Source organism: Amblyomma americanum, chromosome 6 (assembly GCF_052857255.1).
Source record: "Amblyomma americanum isolate KBUSLIRL-KWMA chromosome 6, ASM5285725v1, whole genome shotgun sequence".
Lineage (NCBI taxonomy): Eukaryota > Metazoa > Arthropoda > Arachnida > Ixodida > Ixodidae > Amblyomma > Amblyomma americanum.
The window spans coordinates 173,102,018-173,120,278 of NC_135502.1; positions in this window are offsets into that span (position 1 = coordinate 173,102,018).

An 18,261-nucleotide genomic window follows, 5' to 3' on the forward strand; every position below is an offset into this window, starting at 1 on the left:
TCATCGAGGCTGATGAGCACGCGTCATGAATATCCAGGGCAAGCAGCCAGCAAAGCGGCAAAAACCAGTTGGACGGTTACGGAAAGTGCCTGCATTGCGAAGAGGAACGGATTAGTAGACTCTGCTTTCAAACAGCTTCCAAGCTCATAGAGCGGCGGCTACAGATGCGGCCCTTTTATAGCTGGCGAAGTCGATGATGTCGAAGATGGCAGCCATTTAAGGTTCGGGAGGGTATATTCCGGCGGCTGCGCAGGCAAATCCAGTATCGGTGACACTGTTATGCCAAGATAGGTGCAGTGTTCATCGAGCCTGATGAGCACGTGTGATAAAGGTCCAGGGGAAGCAGCCAGAAAAGCGGCAAAAACCAGTAGGACGCTGACGAAAAGTGCCTGCATTGCGAAGAGGAACGGATTAGTGGACTGTGCTTTCACACAGCTACCAAGCTCATAGAGCGGCGGCGACAGATGCGGCCCTTTTATAGCAGGCGAAGTCGATGATGATGTCGATTATGGCCGCCATTCAATGTCCGGGAGGCTGTATTCCGGCGGCGGCGCAGGCAAGTTCAGTATCGGTGACGCTGTTATTCCAAGATAGGTGCAGTGTTCATCGAGGCTGATGAGCACGTGTGATGAAGATCTAGTGGAAGCAGCCAGCAAAGAGGCAAAAACCAGTAGGACTTTGACGGAAAGTGCCTGCATTGCGAAGAGGAACGGATTAGGAGACTGCTTTGACACAGCTACCAAGCCCATGGAGCGGCGGTGACAGATACGGCCCTTTTATAGCCGGCGAGGTAGATGATGTAGATGATGGCAGCAATTAAATGTCCGGGAGGCTATATTCCGGCGGTGGCGAAGGCAAATCCAGTATCGGTAACGCTGTTATTTCAAGATAGGTGCAGCGTTCATCGAGGCTGATGAGCACGTGTGATGAAGATCCAGGGGAAGCAGCCAGCAAAGCGGCAAAAACCAGTAGGACGGTGACAGAAAGTGCATGCATTGCGAAGAGGAACGGATTAGTAGACTGTGCTTTCACACAGCTTCCAACCCCATAGAGCGGCGGCGAGCGACAGATGGGGCACTTGTATAGATGGCGAAGTCGATGTTGATATCGATTATGGCAGCCACTCAATGTCCGGGAGGCTATATTCCGGCGGCGGTGCAGGCAAATCCAGTATCGGTGACGTTGTTATTCAAAGATAGGTGCAGTGTTCATCGAGGCTGATGAGCACGTAACAGCCAGCAAAGCGGCAAAAACCAGTTGGACGGTGACGGAAAGTGACTGCATTGCGTAGAGGAACGGATTTGTAGACTCTGCTTTCAAACAGCTACCAATCCCATAGAGTGGCGGCGACAGATGCGGCCGCCTTATAGCCGGCGAAGTAGATGATGTCGATGATGGCAGCCATTAAATGTCCGGGAGGCTATATTCCGATGGTGGCGAAGGCAAATCCAGTATCGGTGACGCTCTTATTTCAAGATAGGTGCAGTGTTCATCGAGGCTGATGAGCACGCGTCATGAATATCCAGGGCAAGCAGCCAGCAAAGCGGCAAAAACCAGTTGGACGGTTACGGAAAGTGCCTGCATTGCGAAGAGGAACGGATTAGTAGACTCTGCTTTCAAACAGCTTCCAAGCTCATAGAGCGGCGGCTACAGATGCGGCCCTTTTATAGCTGGCGAAGTCGATGATGTCGAAGATGGCAGCCATTTAAGGTTCGGGAGGGTATATTCCGGCGGCGGCGCAGGCAAGTTCAGTATCGGTGACGCTGTTATTCCAAGATAGGTGCAGTGTTCATCGAGGCTGATGAGCACGTGTGATGAAGATCCAGTGGAAGCAGCCAGCAAAGAGGCAAAAACCAGTAGGACTTTGACGGAAAGTGCCTGCATTGCGAAGAGGAACGGATTAGTAGACTGTGATTTCACGCAGCTTCCAAGCCCATAGAGCGGCGGCGACAGATGCGGCCCTTTTATAGCTGGCGAAGTCGATGATGTCGATGATGGCAGCCATTTAATGTCTGGGCGGGTATATTCCGGCGGCTGCGCAGGCAAATCCAGTATCGGTGACACTGTTATGCCAATATATGTGCAGTGTTCATGAAGCCTGATGAGCACGTGTGATAAAGATCGAGGGGACGCAGCCAGCAAAGCGGCAAAAACCAGTTGGACGCTGAAGAAAAGTGCCTGCATTGCGTAGAGGAACGGATTAGTAGACTGTGCTTTCACACAGCTTCCAATCCCATAGAGCGGCGGCGAGCGAAAGAAGCGCCCCTTTTATAGCCGGCGAAGTCGATGTTGATGTCGATTATGGCAGCCATTCAATTCTCGGGAGGCTGTATTCCGGCGGCGGCGCAGGCAAATCCAGTATCGTTGACGCTGTTATTCCAAGATAGGTGCAGTGTTCATCGAGGCTGATGAGCACGTGTGATGAAGATCTAGGGGAAGCAGCGAGCAAAGCGACAAAATCCAGTTGGACGGTGACGGAAAGTGCTTGCATTGCGAAGAGCAACGGATTAGTAGACTGCTTTCACACAGCTACCAAGCCCTTAGAGCGGCGGCGACAGATGCGGCCCTTTTATAGCCGGCGAAATCGATGATCATGTCGATTATGGCAGCCATTCAATGTCCGGGAGGCTATATTCCTGCGGCGGCGCAGGCAAATCCAGTATCGGTGACGCCTTTATTCTAAGATAGGTGCAGCTATCATCGAGGCTAATGAGCACGTGTGATGAAGATCTCGAGGAAGCTGCGAGCAAAGCGGCAAAAACCAGTTGGACTTTGACGGAAAGTGCCTGCATTGCGAAGAGAAACGGATTAGTAGACTGCTTTCACACAGCTACCAAGCGCATAGAGCGGCGGTGACAGATTCGGCCCTTTTGTGGCTGGCGAAGTCGATGATGATGTCGATGATGGCAGCCGTTCAATGTCCAGGAGGCTATATTCCGGCGGCGGCGCAGGGAAATCCAGTACCGGTGACGCTGTTATTCCAAGATAGATGCAGTGTTCATCGAGGCTGATGAGCACGCGTCACGAAGATCCAGGGGAAGCAGCCAGCAAAGCGGCAAAAACCAGTTGGACGGTGACGGAAAGTGCCTGCATTGCGAAGAGGAACGGATTAGTAGACTGTGATTTCACACAGCTTCCAAGCCCATAGAGCGGCGGCGACAGATGCGGCCCTTTTATAGCTGGCGAAGTCGATGATGTCGATGATGGCAGCCATTTAATGTCCGGGAGGGTATATTCCGGCGGCTGCGCAGGCAAATCCAGTATCGGTGACACTGTTATGCCAATATATGTGCAGTGTTCATGGAGCCTGATGAGCACGTGTGATAAAGATCGAGGGGACGCAGCCAGCAAAGCGGCAAAAACCAGTTGGACGGTGACGGAAAGTGCTTGCATTGCGAAGAGCAACGGATTAGTAGACTGCTTTCACACAGCTACCAAGCCCTTAGAGCAGCGGCGACAGATGCGGCCCTTTTATAGCCGGCGAAGTCGATGATCATGTCCATTATGGCAGCCATTCAATGTCCGGGAGGCTATATTCCTGCGGCGGCGCAGGCAAATCCAGCATCGGTGACGCCTTTATTCTAAGATAGGTGCAGCTATCATCGAGACTGATGAGCACGTGTGATGAAGATCCAGTGGACACAGCCAGCAAAGCGGCAAAAACCAGTTGGACGGTGACGGAAAGTGACTGCATTGCGTAGAGGAACGGATTTGTAGACTGTGCTTTCAAACAGCTACCAATCCCATGGAGCGGCGGCGACAGATGCGGCCGTTTTATAGCCGGCGAAGTTGATGATGTCGATGATGGCAGCCATTAAATGTCCGGGAGGCTATATTACGGTGGTGGCGAAGGCAAATCCAGTATCGTTGACGCTCTTATTTCAAGATACGTGCAGTGTTCATCGAGGCTGATGAGCACGTGTGATGAAGATCCAGGGGAAGCAGTCAGCAAAGCGGCAAAAACCAGTTGGACGGTGACAGAAAGTGCCTGCATTGCGAAGAGGAACGGATTAGTAGACTGTGCTTTCACACAGCTTCCAACCCCATAGAGCGGCGGCGAGCGACAGATGCGGCCCTTGTATAGATGGCGAAGGCGATGTTGATGTCGATTATGGCAGCCACTCAATGTCCGGGAGGCTATATTCCGGCGGCGGCGCAGGCAAATCCAGTATCGGTGACGTTGTTATTCAAAGATAGGTGCAGTGTTCATCGAAGCTGATGAGCGCGTGTGATGAAGATCTAGGGGAAGCATCCAGCAAAGTGGCGAAAACCAGTTGGACGGTGACGGAAAGTGCCTGCTTCGCGAAGAGGAACGGATCAATAGACTGTGCTTTCACGCAGCTTCCAAGCCCATAGAAGGGCGGCGACAGATGCGGCCATTTTATTGCCGGCGAAGTCAATGATGATGTCGATTATGGCAGCCATTCAATGTCCGGGAGGCTATATTCTCGTGGCGGCGCAGGCAAATCCAGTATCGGTGACGCTCTTATTCCAAGATAGGTGCAGTGTTCATCGAGGCTAATGAGCACGTGTGATGGATATTTAGAGGAAGCAGCCAGTAAAGCGGCAAAAACCAGTTGGACGGTGACGGAAAGTGCGTGCTTCTCGAAGGGGAACGGATCCGTAAATTGTGCTTTCACACAGCTTCCAAGCCCATAGAGAGGCGGCGAGAGATGCGGCCCTTTTATAGCCGGCGAAGTCGATGATGATGTAGATTATGGCAGCCATTCAATGTGCGGGAGGCTATATTCCGGCGACGGCGCAGGCAAATCCAGTATCGGCGACGCTCTTATTCCAAGATAGGTGCAGTGTTCATCGAGGCTAATGAGCACGTGTGATGAAGATCTCGGGGAAACAGCGAGCAAAGAGGCAAAAACCAGTTGGTTTTTGACGGAAAGTGCCTGCATTGCGAAGAGAAACCGATTAGTAGACTGCTTTCACACAGCTACCAAGCCCATAGAGCATCGGTGAGAAATTCGGCCCTTTTGTTGCCGGCGAAGTCGATGATGATGTCGAAGATGGCAGCCATTCAATGTCCGGGAGGCTATATTCCGGCGGCGGCGCAGGGAAATCCAGTACCCGTGACGCTGTTATTCTAAGATAGATGCAGTGTTCATCGAGGCTGATGAGCACGCGTCATGAATATCCAGGGGAAGCAGCCAGCAAAGCGGCAAAAACCAGTTGGACGGTTACGGAAAGTGCCTGCATTGCGAAGAGGAACGGATTAGTAGACTCTGCTTTCAAACAGCTTCCAAGCTCATAGAGCGGCGGCTACAGATGCGGCCCTTTTATAGCTGGCGAAGTCGATGATGTCGAACATGGCAGCCATTTAAGGTTCGGGAGGGTATATTCCGGCGGCTGCGCAGGCAAATCCAGTATCGGTGTCACTGTTATGCCAAGATAGGTGCAGTGTTCATCGAGCCTGATGAGCACGTGTGATAAAGATCCAGGGGAAGCAGCCAGAAAAGCGGCAAAAACCAGTAGGACGCTGACGAAAACTGCCTGCATTGCGAAGAGGAACGGATTAGTGGACTGTGCTTTCACACAGCTACCAAGCTCATAGAGCGGCGGCGACAGATGCGGCCCTTTTATAGCAGGCGAAGTCGATGATGATGTCGATTATGGCCGCCATGCAATGTCCGGGAGGCTGTATTCCGGCGGCGGCGCAGGCAAGTTCAGTATCGGTGACGCTGTTATTCCAAGATAGGTGCAGTGTTCATCGAGGCTGTTGAGCACGTGTGATGAAGATCCAGTGGAAGCAGCCAGCAAAGAGGCAAAAACCAGTTGGACTTTGACGGAAAGTGCCGGCATTGCGAAGAGAAACGGATTAGTAGACTACTTTCACACAGCTACCAAGCGCATAGAGCGGCGGTGACAGAATCGGCCCTTTTGTGGCTGGCGAATTCGATGATGATGTCGATGATGGCAGCCGTTCAATGTCCAGGAGGCTATATTCCGGCGGCGGCGCAGGGAAACCCAGTACCGGTGACGCTGTTATTCCAAGATAGATGCAGTGTTCATTGAGGCTGATGAGCACGCGTCATGAAGATCCAGGGGAAGCAGCCAGCAAAGTGGCAAAAACCAGTTGGACGGTGACGGAAAGTGCCTGCATTGCGAAGAGGAACGGATTAGTAGAGTGTGATTTCACATAGCTTCCAAGCCCATAGAGCGGCGGCGACAGATGCGGCCCTTTTATAGCTGGCGAAGTCGATGATGTCGATGATGGCAGCCATTTAATGTCCGGGAGGGTATATTCCGGCGGCTGCGCAGGCAAATCCAGTATCGGTGACACTGTTATGCCAATATATGTGCAGTGTTCATGGAGCCTGATGAGCACGTGTGATAAAGATCGAGGGGACGCAGCCAGCAAAGCGGCAAAAACCAGTTGGACGCTGAAGAAAAGTGCCTGCATTGCGTAGAGGAACGGATTAGTAGACTGTGCTTTCACACAGCTTCCAATCCCATAGAGCGGCGGCGAGGGAAAGATGCGCCCCTTTTATAGCCGGCAAAGTCGATGTTGATGTCGATTATGGCAGCCATTCAATTCTCAGGAGGCTGTATTCCGGCGGCGGCGCAGGCAAATCCAGTATCGTTGACGCTGTTATTCCAAGATAGGTGCAGTGTTCATCGAGGCTGATGAGCACGTGTGATGAAGATCCAGTGGAAGCAGCCAGCAAAGAGGCAAAAACCAGTTGGACTTTGACGGAAAGAGCCTGCATTGCGTAGAGGATCGGATTAGTAGACTGCTTTCACACAGCTTCCAATCCCATAGAGCGGCGGCGAGCGAAAGATGCGGCCCTTTTATAGCCGGCGAAGTCGATGATCATGTCCATTATGGCAGCCATTCAATGTCCGGGAGGCTATATTCCTGCGGCGGCGCAGGCAAATCCAGTATCGGTGACGCCTTTATTCTAAGATAGGTGCAGCTATCATCGAGGCTGATGAGCACGTGTGATGAAGATCCAGTGGACACAGCCAGCAAAGCGGCAAAAACCAGTTGGACGGTGACGGAAAGTGACTGCATTGCGTAGAGGAACGGATTTGTAGACTGTGCTTTCAAACAGCTACCAATCCCATGGAGCGGCGGCGACAGATGCGGCCGTTTTATAGCCGGCGAAGTAGATGATGTCGATGATGGCAGCCATTAAATGTCCGGGAGGCTATATTCCGGTGGTGGCGAAGGCAAATCCAGTATCGTTGACGCTCTTATTTCAAGATACGTGCAGTGTTCATCGAGGCTGATGAGCACGTGTGATGAAGATCCAGGGGAAGCAGTCAGCAAAGCGGCAAAAACCAGTTGGACGGTGACAGAAAGTGCCTACATTGCGAACAGGAACGGATAAGTAGACTGTGCTTTCACACAGCTTCCAACCCCATAGAGCGGCGGCGAGCGACAGATGCGGCCCTTGTATAGATGGCGAAGGCGATGTTGATGTCGATTATGGCAGCCACTCAATGTCCGGGAGGCTATATTCCGGCGGCGGCGCAGGCAAATCCAGTATCGGTGACGTTGTTATTCAAAGATAGGTGCAGTGTTCATCGAGGCTGATGAGCACGCGTCATGAATATCCAGGGGAAGCAGCCAGCAAAGCGGCAAAAACCAGTTGGACGGTTACGGAAAGTGCCTGCATTGCGAAGAGGAACGGATTAGTAGACTCTGCTTTCAAACAGCTTCCAAGCTCATAGAGCGGCGGCTACAGATGCGGCCCTTTTATAGCTGGCGAAGTCGATGATGTCGAAGATGGCAGCCATTTAAGGTTCGGGAGGGTATATTCCGGCGGCTGCGCAGGCAAATCCAGTATCGGTGTCACTGTTATGCCAAGATAGGTGCAGTGTTCATCGAGCCTGATGAGCACGTGTGATAAAGATCCAGGGGAAGCAGCCAGAAAAGCGGCAAAAACCAGTAGGACGCTGACGAAAAGTGCCTGCATTGCGAAGAGGAACGGATTAGTGGACTGTGCTTTCACACAGCTACCAAGCTCATAGAGCGGCGGCGACAGATGCGGCCCTTTTATAGCAGGCGAAGTCGATGATGATGTCGATTATGGCCGCCATTCAATGTCCGGGAGGCTGTATTCCGGCGGCGGCGCAGGCAAGTTCAGTATCGGTGACGCTGTTATTCCAAGATAGGTGCAGTGTTCATCGAGGCTGATGAGCACGTGTGATGAAGATCCAGGGGAAGCAGTCAGCAAAGCGGCAAAAACTAGTTGGACGGTGACAGAAAGTGCCTGCTTCGCGAAGAGGAACGGATCAATAGACTGTGCTTTCACGCAGCTTCCAAGCCCATAGAAGGGCGGCGACAGATGCGGCCATTTTATTGCCGGCGAAGTCAATGATGATGTCGATTATGGCAGCCATTCAATGTCCGGGAGGCTATATTCCGGTGGCGGCGCAGGCAAATCCAGTATCGGTGACGCTCTTATTCCAAGATAGGTGCAGTGTTCATCGAGGCTAATGAGCACGTGTGATGGATATCTAGAGGAAGCAGCCAGTAAAGCGGCAAAAACCAGTTGGACGGTGACGGAAAGTGCGTGCTTCTCGAAGGGGAACGGATCAGTAGACTGTGCTTTCACACAGCTACCAAGCCCATAGAGAGGCGGCGAGAGATGCGGCCCTTTTATAGCCGGCGAAGTCGATGATGATGTAGATTAGGGCAGCCATTCAATGTGCGGGAGGCTATATTCCGGCGACGGCGCAGGCAAATCCATTATCGGCGACGCTCTTATTCCAAGATAGGTGCAGTGTTCATCGAGGCTAATGAGCACGTGTGATGAAGATCTCGGGGAAACAGCGAGCAAAGAGGCAAAAACCAGTTGGTTTTTGACGGAAAGTGCCTGCATTGCGAAGAGAAACCGATTAGTAGACTGCTTTCACACAGCTACCAAGCCCATAGAGCGGCGGTGAGAAATTCGGCCCTTTTGTTGCCGGCGAAGTCGATGATGATGTCGAAGATGGCAGCCATTCAATGTCCGGGAGGCTATATTCCGGGGGCGGCGCAGGGAAATCCAGTACCCGTGACGCTGTTATTCTAAGATAGATGCAGTGTTCATCGAGGCTGATGAGCACGTGTGATAAACATCCAGGGGAAGCAGCCAGAAAAGCGGCAAAAACCAGTAGGACGCTGACGAAAAGTGCCTGCATTGCGAAGAGGAACTGATTAGTGGACTGTGCTTTCACACAGCTACCAAGCTCATAGAGCGGCGGCGACAGATGCGGCCCTTTTATAGCAGGCGAAGTCTATGATGATGTCGATTATGGCCGCCATTCAATGTCCGGGAGGCTGTATTCCGGCGGCGGCGCAGGCAAGTTCAGTATCGGTGACGCAGTTATTCCAAGATAGGTGCAGTGTTCATCGAGGCTGATGAGCACGTGTGATGAAGATCCAGTGGAAGCAGCCAGCAAAGAGGCAAAAACCAGTTGGACTTTGACGGAAAGAGCCTGCATTGCGTAGAGGATCGGATTAGTAGACTGCTTTCACACAGCTTCCAATCCCATAGAGCGGCGGCGAGCGAAAGATGCGGCCCTTTTATAGCCGGCGAAGTCGATGTTGATGTCGATTATGGCAGCCATTCAATGCCCGGGAGGCTGTATTCCGGCGGCGGCGCAGGCAAATCCAGTATTGTTGACGCTGTTATTCCAAGATAGGTGCAGTGTTCATCGAGGCTGATCAGCACGTGTGATGAAGATCTAGGGGAAGCAGCGAGCAAAACGGCAATAAACCAGTTGGTCGGTGACGGAAAGTGCCTGCATTGCGAAGAGGAACGGATTAGTAGACTGTTCTTTCACACAGCTACCAATCCCATGGAGCGGCGGTGACAGATACGGCCCTTTTATAGCCGGCGAAGTAGATGATGTCGATGATGGCAGCCATTAAATGTCCGGGAGGCTATATTCCGGCGGTGGCGAAGGCAAATCCAGTATCGGTAACGCTGTTATTTCAAGATAGGTGTAGCGTTCATCGAGGCTGATGAGCACGTGTGATGAAGATCCAGGGGAAGCAGCCAGCAAAGCGGCAACAACCAGTAGGACGGTGACAGAAAGTGCCTTAATTGCGAAGAGGAACGGATTAGTAGACTGTGCTTTCACACAACTTCCAACCCCATAGAGCGGCGGCGAGCGACATATGCGGCCCTTGTATAGATGGCGAAGTCGATGTTGATGTCGATTATGGCAGCCATTCAATGTCCGGGAGGCTATATTCCGGTGGCGGCGCAGGCAAATCCAGTATCGGTGACGCTCTTATTCCAAGATAGGTGCAGTGTTCATCGAGGCTAATGAGCACGTGTGATGGATATCTAGAGGAAGCAGCCAGTAAAGCGGCAAAAACCAGTTGGACGGTGACGGAAAGTGCGTGCTTCTCGAAGGGGAACGGATCAGTAGACTGTGCTTTCACACAGCTACCAAGCCCATAGAGAGGCGGCGAGAGATGCGGCCCTTTTATAGCCGGCGAAGTCGATGATGATGTCGATGATGGCAGCCATTCAATGTCCGGGAGGCTATATTCCGGCGGCGGCGCAGGGAAATTCAGTACCGGTGCCGCTGTTATTCTAAGATAGGTGCAGTGTTCATCGAGCCTGATGAGCACGTGTGATAAAGATCCAGGGGAAGCAGCCAGAAAAGCGGCAAAAACCAGTTGGACTGTGACAGAAAGTGCCTGCATTGCGAAGAGGAACGGATTAGTAGACTGCTTTCACACAGCTACCGAGCCCATAGAGCGGCGGCGAACGAAAGATGCGGCCCTTTTATAGCCGGCGAAGTCGATGTTGATGTCGATTATGGCAGCCATTCAATGCCCGGGAGGCTGTATTCCGGCGGCGGCGCAGGGAAATCCAGTACCCGTGACGCTGTTATTCTAAGATAGATGCAGTGTTCATCGAGGCTGATGAGCACGTGTGATAAACATCCAGGGGAAGCAGCCAGAAAAGCGGCAAAAACCAGTAGAACGCTGACGAAAAGTGCTGCATTGCGAAGAGGAACTGATTAGTGGACAGTGCTTTCACACAGCTACCAAGCTCATAGAGCGGCGGCGACAGATGCGGCCCTTTTATAGCAGGCGAAGTCGATGATGATGTCGATTATGGCCGCCATTCAATGTCCGGGAGGCTGTATTCCGGCGGCGGCGCAGGCAAGTTCAGTATCGGTGACGCTGTTATTCCAAGATATGTGCAGTGTTCATCAAGGCTGATGAGCACGGGTGATGAAGATCTAGGGGAGCAGCGAGCAAAGCGACAAAAACCAGTTGGACGGTGACGAAAAGTGCCTGCATTGCGAAGAGGAACGGATTAGTAGACTGCTTTCACACAGCTTCCAAGCCCATAGAGCGGCGGCTACAGATGCGGCCCTTTTATAGCTGGCGAAGTCGATGATGTCGATGATGGCAGCCATTTAAGGTCCGGGAGGGTATATTCCGGCGGCTGCGCAGGAAAATCCAGTATCGGTGACACTGTTATGCCAAGATAGGTGCAGTGTTCATCGAGCCTGATGAGCACGTGTGATAAAGATCCAGGGGAAGCAGCCAGAAAAGCGGCAAAAACCAGTAGGACGCTGACGAAAAGTGCCTGCATTGCGAAGAGGAACGGATTAGTGGACTGTGCTTTCACACAGCTACCAAGCTCACAGAGCGGCGGCGACAGATGCGGCCCTTTTATAGCAGGCGAAGTCGATGATGATGTCGATTATGGCAGCCATTCAATGTCCGGGAGGCTGTATTCCGGCGGCGGCGCAGGCAAGTCCAGTATCGGTGACGCTGTTATTCCAAGATAGGTGCAGTGTTCATCGAGGCTGATGAGCACGTGTGATGAAGATCCAGGTGAAGCAGCCATCAAAGCGTCAAAAACCAGTTGGACTTTGACGGAAAGTGCCTGCATTGCGTAGAAGATCGGATTAGTAGACTGTGCTTTCACACAGCTTCCAATCCCATAGAGCGGCGGCGACCGAAATATGCGGCCATTTTATAGCCGGCGAAGTCGATGATGTTGTCGATTATGGCAGCCATTCAATGTCCGATAGGGTATATTCCGGAGGCGGCGCAGGCAAATCCAGTATCGGTGACGCCTTTATTCCAAGATAGGTGCAGTGATCATCGAGGCTGATGAGCACGTGTGATGAAGATCTAGGGGAAGCAGCGAGCAAAGCGACAAAAACCAGTTGGACGGTGACGGAAAGTGCCTGCATTGCGAAGAGCAACGGATTAGTAGACTGCTTTCACGCAGCTACCAAGCCCTTAGAGCGGCGGCGACAGATGCGGCCGTTTTATAGCCGGCGAAGTAGATGATGATGTCGATTATGGCAGCCATTCAATATCCGGGAGGCTATATTCCGGCGGCGGCGCAGGAAAATTCAGTATCGGTGACGCTGTTATTCCAAGATAGGTGCAGTGTTCATCGAGGCTGACGAGCACGTGTGATGAAGATCTAGGGGCAGCAGCGAGCAAAGCGGCAAAAACCAGTTGGACGGTGACGGAAAGTGACTGCATTGCGTAGAGGAACGGATTTGGAGACTCTGCTTTCAAACAGCTACCAATCCCATAGAGCGGCGACGACAGATGCGGCCGCCTTATAGCCGGCGAAGTAGATGATGTCGATGATGGCAGCCATTAAATGTACGGGAGGCTATATTCCGATGGTGGCGAAGGCAAATCCAGTATCGGTGACGCTCTTATTTCAAGATAGGTGCAGTGTTCATCGAGGCTGATGAGCACGTGTGTTGAAGATCCAGGGGAAGCAGTGAGCAAAGCGGCAAAAACCAGTTGGACGGTGACAGAAAGTGCCAGCATTGCGAAGAGAAACGGATTAGTAGACTGCTTTCACACAGCTACCAAGCCCATAGAGCGGCGGTGACAGATTCGGCCCTTTTGTGGCTGGCGAAGTTGATGATGATGTCGATGATGGCAGCCGTTCAATGTCCAGGAGGCTATATTCCGGCGGCGGCGCAGGGAAATCCAGTACCGGTGACGCTGTTATTCCAAGATAGATGCAGTGTTCATCGAGGCTGATGAGCACGCGTCATGAATATCCAGGGGAAGCAGCCAGCAAAGCGGCAAAAACCAGTTGGACGGTTACGGAAAGTGCCTGCATTGCGAAGAGGAACGGATTAGTAGACTCTGCTTTCAAACAGCTTCCAAGCTCATAGAGCGGCGGCTACAGATGCGGCCCTTTTATAGCTGGCGAAGTCGATGATGTCGAAGATGGCAGCCATTTAAGGTTCGGGAGGGTATATTCCGGCGGCTGCGCAGGCAAATTGAGTATCGGTGACACTGTTATGCCAAGATAGGTGCAGTGTTCATCGAGCCTGATGAGCACGTGTGATAAAGATCCAGGGGAAGCAGCCAGAAAAGCGGCAAAAACCAGTAGGACGCTGACGAAAAGTGCCTGCATTGCGAAGAGGAACGGATTAGTGGACTGTGCTTTCACACAGCTACCAAGCTCATAGAGCGGCGGCGACAGATGCGGCCCTTTTATAGCAGGCGAAGTCGATGATGATGTCGATTATGGCCGCCATTCAATGTCCGGGAGGCTGTATTCCGGCGGCGGCGCAGGCAAGTTCAGTATCGGTGACGCTGTTATTCCAAGATAGGTGCAGTGTTCATCGAGGCTGATGAGCACGTGTGATGAAGATCCAGTGGAAGCAGCCAGCAAAGAGGCAAAAACCAGTTGGACTTTGACGGAAAGTGCCTGCATTGCGAAGAGAAACGGACTAGTAGACTGCTTTCACACAGCTACCAAGCGCATGGAGCGGCGGTGACAGATTCGGCCCTTTTGTGGCTGGCGAAGTCGATGATGATGTCGATGATGGCAGCCGTTCAATGTCCAGGAGGCTATATTCCGGCGGCGGCGCAGGGAAATCCAGTACCGGTGACGCTGTTATTCCAAGATAGATGCAGTGTTCATCGAGGCTGATGAGCACGCGTCACGAAGATCCAGGGGAAGCAGCCAGCAAAGCGGCAAAAACCAGTTGGACGGTGACGGAAAGTGCCTGCATTGCGAAGAGGAACGGATTAGTAGACTGTGATTTCACACAGCTTCCAAGCCCATAGAGCGGCGGCGACAGATGCGGCCCTTTTATAGCTGGCGAAGTCGATGATGTCGATTATGGCAGCCATTCAATTCTCGGGAGGCTGTATTCCGGCGGCGGCGCAGGCAAATCCAGTATCGTTGACGCTGTTATTCCAAGATAGGTGCAGTGTTCATCGAGGCTGATGAGCACGTGTGATGAAGATGTAGGGGAAGCAGCGAGCAAAGCGACAAAATCCAGTTGGACGGTGACGGAAAGTGCTTGCATTGCGAAGAGCAACGGATTAGTAGACTGCTTTCACACAGCTACCAAGCCCTTAGAGCGGCGGCGACAGATGCGGCCCTTTTATAGCCGGCGAAGTCGATGATCATGTCGATTATGGCAGCCATTCAATGTCCGGGAGGCTATATTCCTGCGGCGGCGCAGGCAAATCCAGTATCGGTGACGCCTTTATTCTAAGATAGGTGCAGCTATCATCGAGGCTGATGAGCACGTGTGATGAAGATCCAGTGGACACAGCCAGCAAAGCAGCAAAAACCAGTTGGACGGTGACGGAAAGTGACTGCATTGCGTAGAGGAACGGATTTGTAGACTGTGCTTTCAAACAGCTACCAATCCCATGGAGCGGCGGCGACAGATGCGGCCGTTTTATAGCCGGCGAAGTAGATGATGTCGATGATGGCAGCCATTAAATGTCCGGGAGGCTATATTCCGGTGGTGGCGAAGGCAAATCCAGTATCGTTGACGCTCTTTTTTCAAGATACGTGCAGTGTTCATCGAGGCTGATGAGCACGTGTGATGAAGATCCAGGGGAAGCAGTCAGCAAAGCGGCAAAAACCAGTTGGACGGTGACAGAAAGTGCCTGCATTGCAAGAGGAACGGATTAGTAGACTGTGCTTTCACACAGCTTCCAACCCTATAGAAGGGCGGCGAGCGACAGATGCGGCCCTTGTATAGATGGCGAAGGCGATGTTGATGACGATTATGGCAGCCACTCAATGTCCGGGAGGCTATATTCCGGCGGCGGCGCAGGCAAATCCAGTATCGGGGACGTTGTTATTCAAAGATAGGTGCAGTGTTCATCGAAGCTGATGAGCACGTGTGATGAAGATCTAGGGGAAGCATCCTGCAAAGTGGCGAAAACCAGTTGGACGGTGACGGAAAGTGCCTGCTTCGCGAAGAGGAACGGATCAATAGACTGTGCTTTCACGCAGCTTCCAAGCCCATAGAAGGGCGGCGACAGATGCGGCCGTTTTAATGCCGGCGAAGTCAATGATGATGTCGATTATGGCAGCCATTCAATGTCCGGGAGGCTATATTCCGGTGGCGGCGCAGGCAAATCCAGTATCAGTGACGCTCTTATTCCAAGATAGGTGCAGTGTTCATCGAGGCTAATGAGCACGTGTGATGGATATCTAGAGGAAGCAGCCAGTAAAGCGGCAAAAACCAGTTGGACGGTGACGGAAAGTGCGTGCTTCTCGAAGGGGAACGGATCAGTAGACTGTGCTTTCACACAGCTACCAAGCCCATAGAGAGGCGGCGAGAGATGCGGCCCTTTTATAGCCGGCGAAGTCGATGATGATGTAGATTATGGCAGCCATTCAATGTGCGGGAGGCTATATTCCGGCGACGGCGCAGGCAAATCCAGTATCGGCGACGCTCTTATTCCAAGATAGGTGCAGTGTTCATCGAGGCTAATGAGCACGTGTGATGAAGATCTCGGGGAAACAGCGAGCAAAGAGGCAAAAACCAGTTGGTTTTCGACGGAAAGTGCCTGCATTGCGAAGAGAAACCGATTAGTAGACTGCTTTCACACAGCTACCAAGCCCATAGAGCGGCGGTGAGAAATTCGGCCCTTTTGTTGCGGCGAAGTCGATGATGATGTCGAAGATGGCAGCCATTCAATGTCCGGGAGGCTATATTCCGGCGGCGGCGCAGGGAAATCCAGTACCCGTGACGCTGTTATTCTAAGATAGATGCAGTGTTCATCGAGGCTGATGAGCACGTGTGATGAATATCCAGTGGAAGCAGCCAGCAAAGAGGCAAAAACCAGTTGGACTTTGACGGAAAGAGCCTGCATTGCGTAGAGGATCGGATTAGTAGACTGCTTTCACACAGCTTCCAATCCCATAGAGCGGCGGCGAGCGAAAGATGCGGCCCTTTTATAGCCGGCGAAGTCGATGATGATGTCGATTATGGCAGCCATTCAATGCCCGGGCGGCTGTATTCCGGCGGCGGCGCAGGCAAATCCAGTATTGTTGACGCTGTTATTCCAAGATAGGTGCAGTGTTCATCGAGGCTGATGAGCACGTGTAATGAAGATCTAGGGGAAGCAGCGAGCAAAACGGCAAGAAACCAGTTGATCGGTGACGAAAAGTGCCTGCATTGCGAAGAGGAACGGGTTAGTAGACTGTGCTTTCACACTGCTACCAAGCTCATAGAGCGGCGGCGACAGATGCGGCCCTTTTATAGCAGGCGAAGTCGATGATGATGTCGATGATGGCAGCCATTAAATGTCCGGGAGGCTATATTCCGGCGGTGGCGAAGGCAAATCTTGTATCGGTAACGCTGTTATTTCAAGATAGGTGTAGCGTTCATCGAGGCTGATGAGCACGTGTGATGAAGATCCAGGGGAAGCAGCCAGCAAAGCGGCAAAAACCAGTAGGACGGTGACAGAAAGTGCCTTAATTGCGAAGAGGAACGGATTAGTAGACTGTGCTTTCACACAGCTTCCAACCCCATAGAGCGGCGGCGAGCGACATATGCGGCCCTTGTATAGATGGCGAAGTCGATGTTGATGTCGATTATGGCAGCCACTCAAGGTCCGGGAGGCTATATTCCGGCGGCGGCGCAGGCAAATCCAGTATCGGTGACGTTGTTATTCAAAGATAGGTGCAGTGTTCATCGAGGCTGATGAGCACGTGTGATGAAGATCTAGGGGAAGCATCCAGCAAAGTGGCAAAAACCAGTTGGACGGTGACGGAAAGTGCCTGCCTCGAGAAGAGGAACGGATCAATAGACTGTGCTTTCACACAGCTTCCAAGCCCATAGGGCGGCGGCGACAGATGCGGCCCTTTTATAGCCGGCGAAGTCGATGATGTTGTCGATGATGGCAGCCATTCAATGTCCGGGAGTGTATATTCCTGCGGCGGCGCTGGCAAATCCAGTATCGGTGACGCCTTTATTCTAAGATAGGTGCAGCTATCATCGAGGCTGATGAGCACGTGTGATGAAGATCCAGTGGAAACAGCCAGCAAAGCGGCAAAAACCAGTTGGCTTTTGACGGAAAGAGCCTGCATTGCGAAGAGAAACGGATTAGTAGACTGCTTTCACACAGCTACCAAGCCCATAGAGCGGCGGTGAGAGATTCGGCCCTTTTGTTGCCGGCTAAGTCGATGATGATGTCGATGATGGCAGCCATTCAATGTCCGGGAGGCTATATTCCGGCGGCGGCGCAGGGAAATTCAGTACCGTTGCCGCTGTTATTCTAAGATAGATGCAGTGTTCATCGAGGCTGATGAGCACGCGTCATGAATATCCAGGGGAAGCAGCCAGCAAAGCGGCAAAAACCAGTTGGACGGTCACGGAAAGTGCCTGCATTGCGAAGAGGAACGGATTAGTAGACTCTGCTTTCAAACAGCTTCCAAGCCCATAGAGTGGCGGCTACAAATGCGGCCCTTTTATAGCAGGCGAAGTCGATGATGTCGATGATGGCAGCCATTTAAGGTCCGGGAGGGTATATTCCGGCGGCTGCGCAGGCAAATCCAGTATCGGTGACACTGTTATGCCAAGATAGGTGCAGTGTTTATCGAGCCTGATGAGCACGTGTGATAAAGATCCAGGGGAAGCAGACAGAAAAGCGGCAAAAACCAGTTGGACGCTGACGAAAAGTGCCTGCATTGCGAAGATCAACGGATTAGTGGACTGTGCTTTCACACAGCTACCAAGCTCATAGAGCGGCGGCGACAGATGCGGCCCTTTTAAAGCAGGCGAAGTCGATGATGATGTAGATTATGGCAGCCATTCAATGTGCGGGAGGCTATATTCCGGCGACGGCGCAGGAAAATTCAGTATCGGCGACGCTCTTATTCCAAGATAGGTGCAGTGTTCATCGAGGCTAATGAGCACGTGTGATGAAGATCTCGGGGAAACAGCGAGCAAAGAGGCAAAAACCAGTTGGTTTTTGACGGAAAGTGCCTGCATTGCGAAGAGAAACCGATTAGTAGACTGCTTTCACACAATTACCAA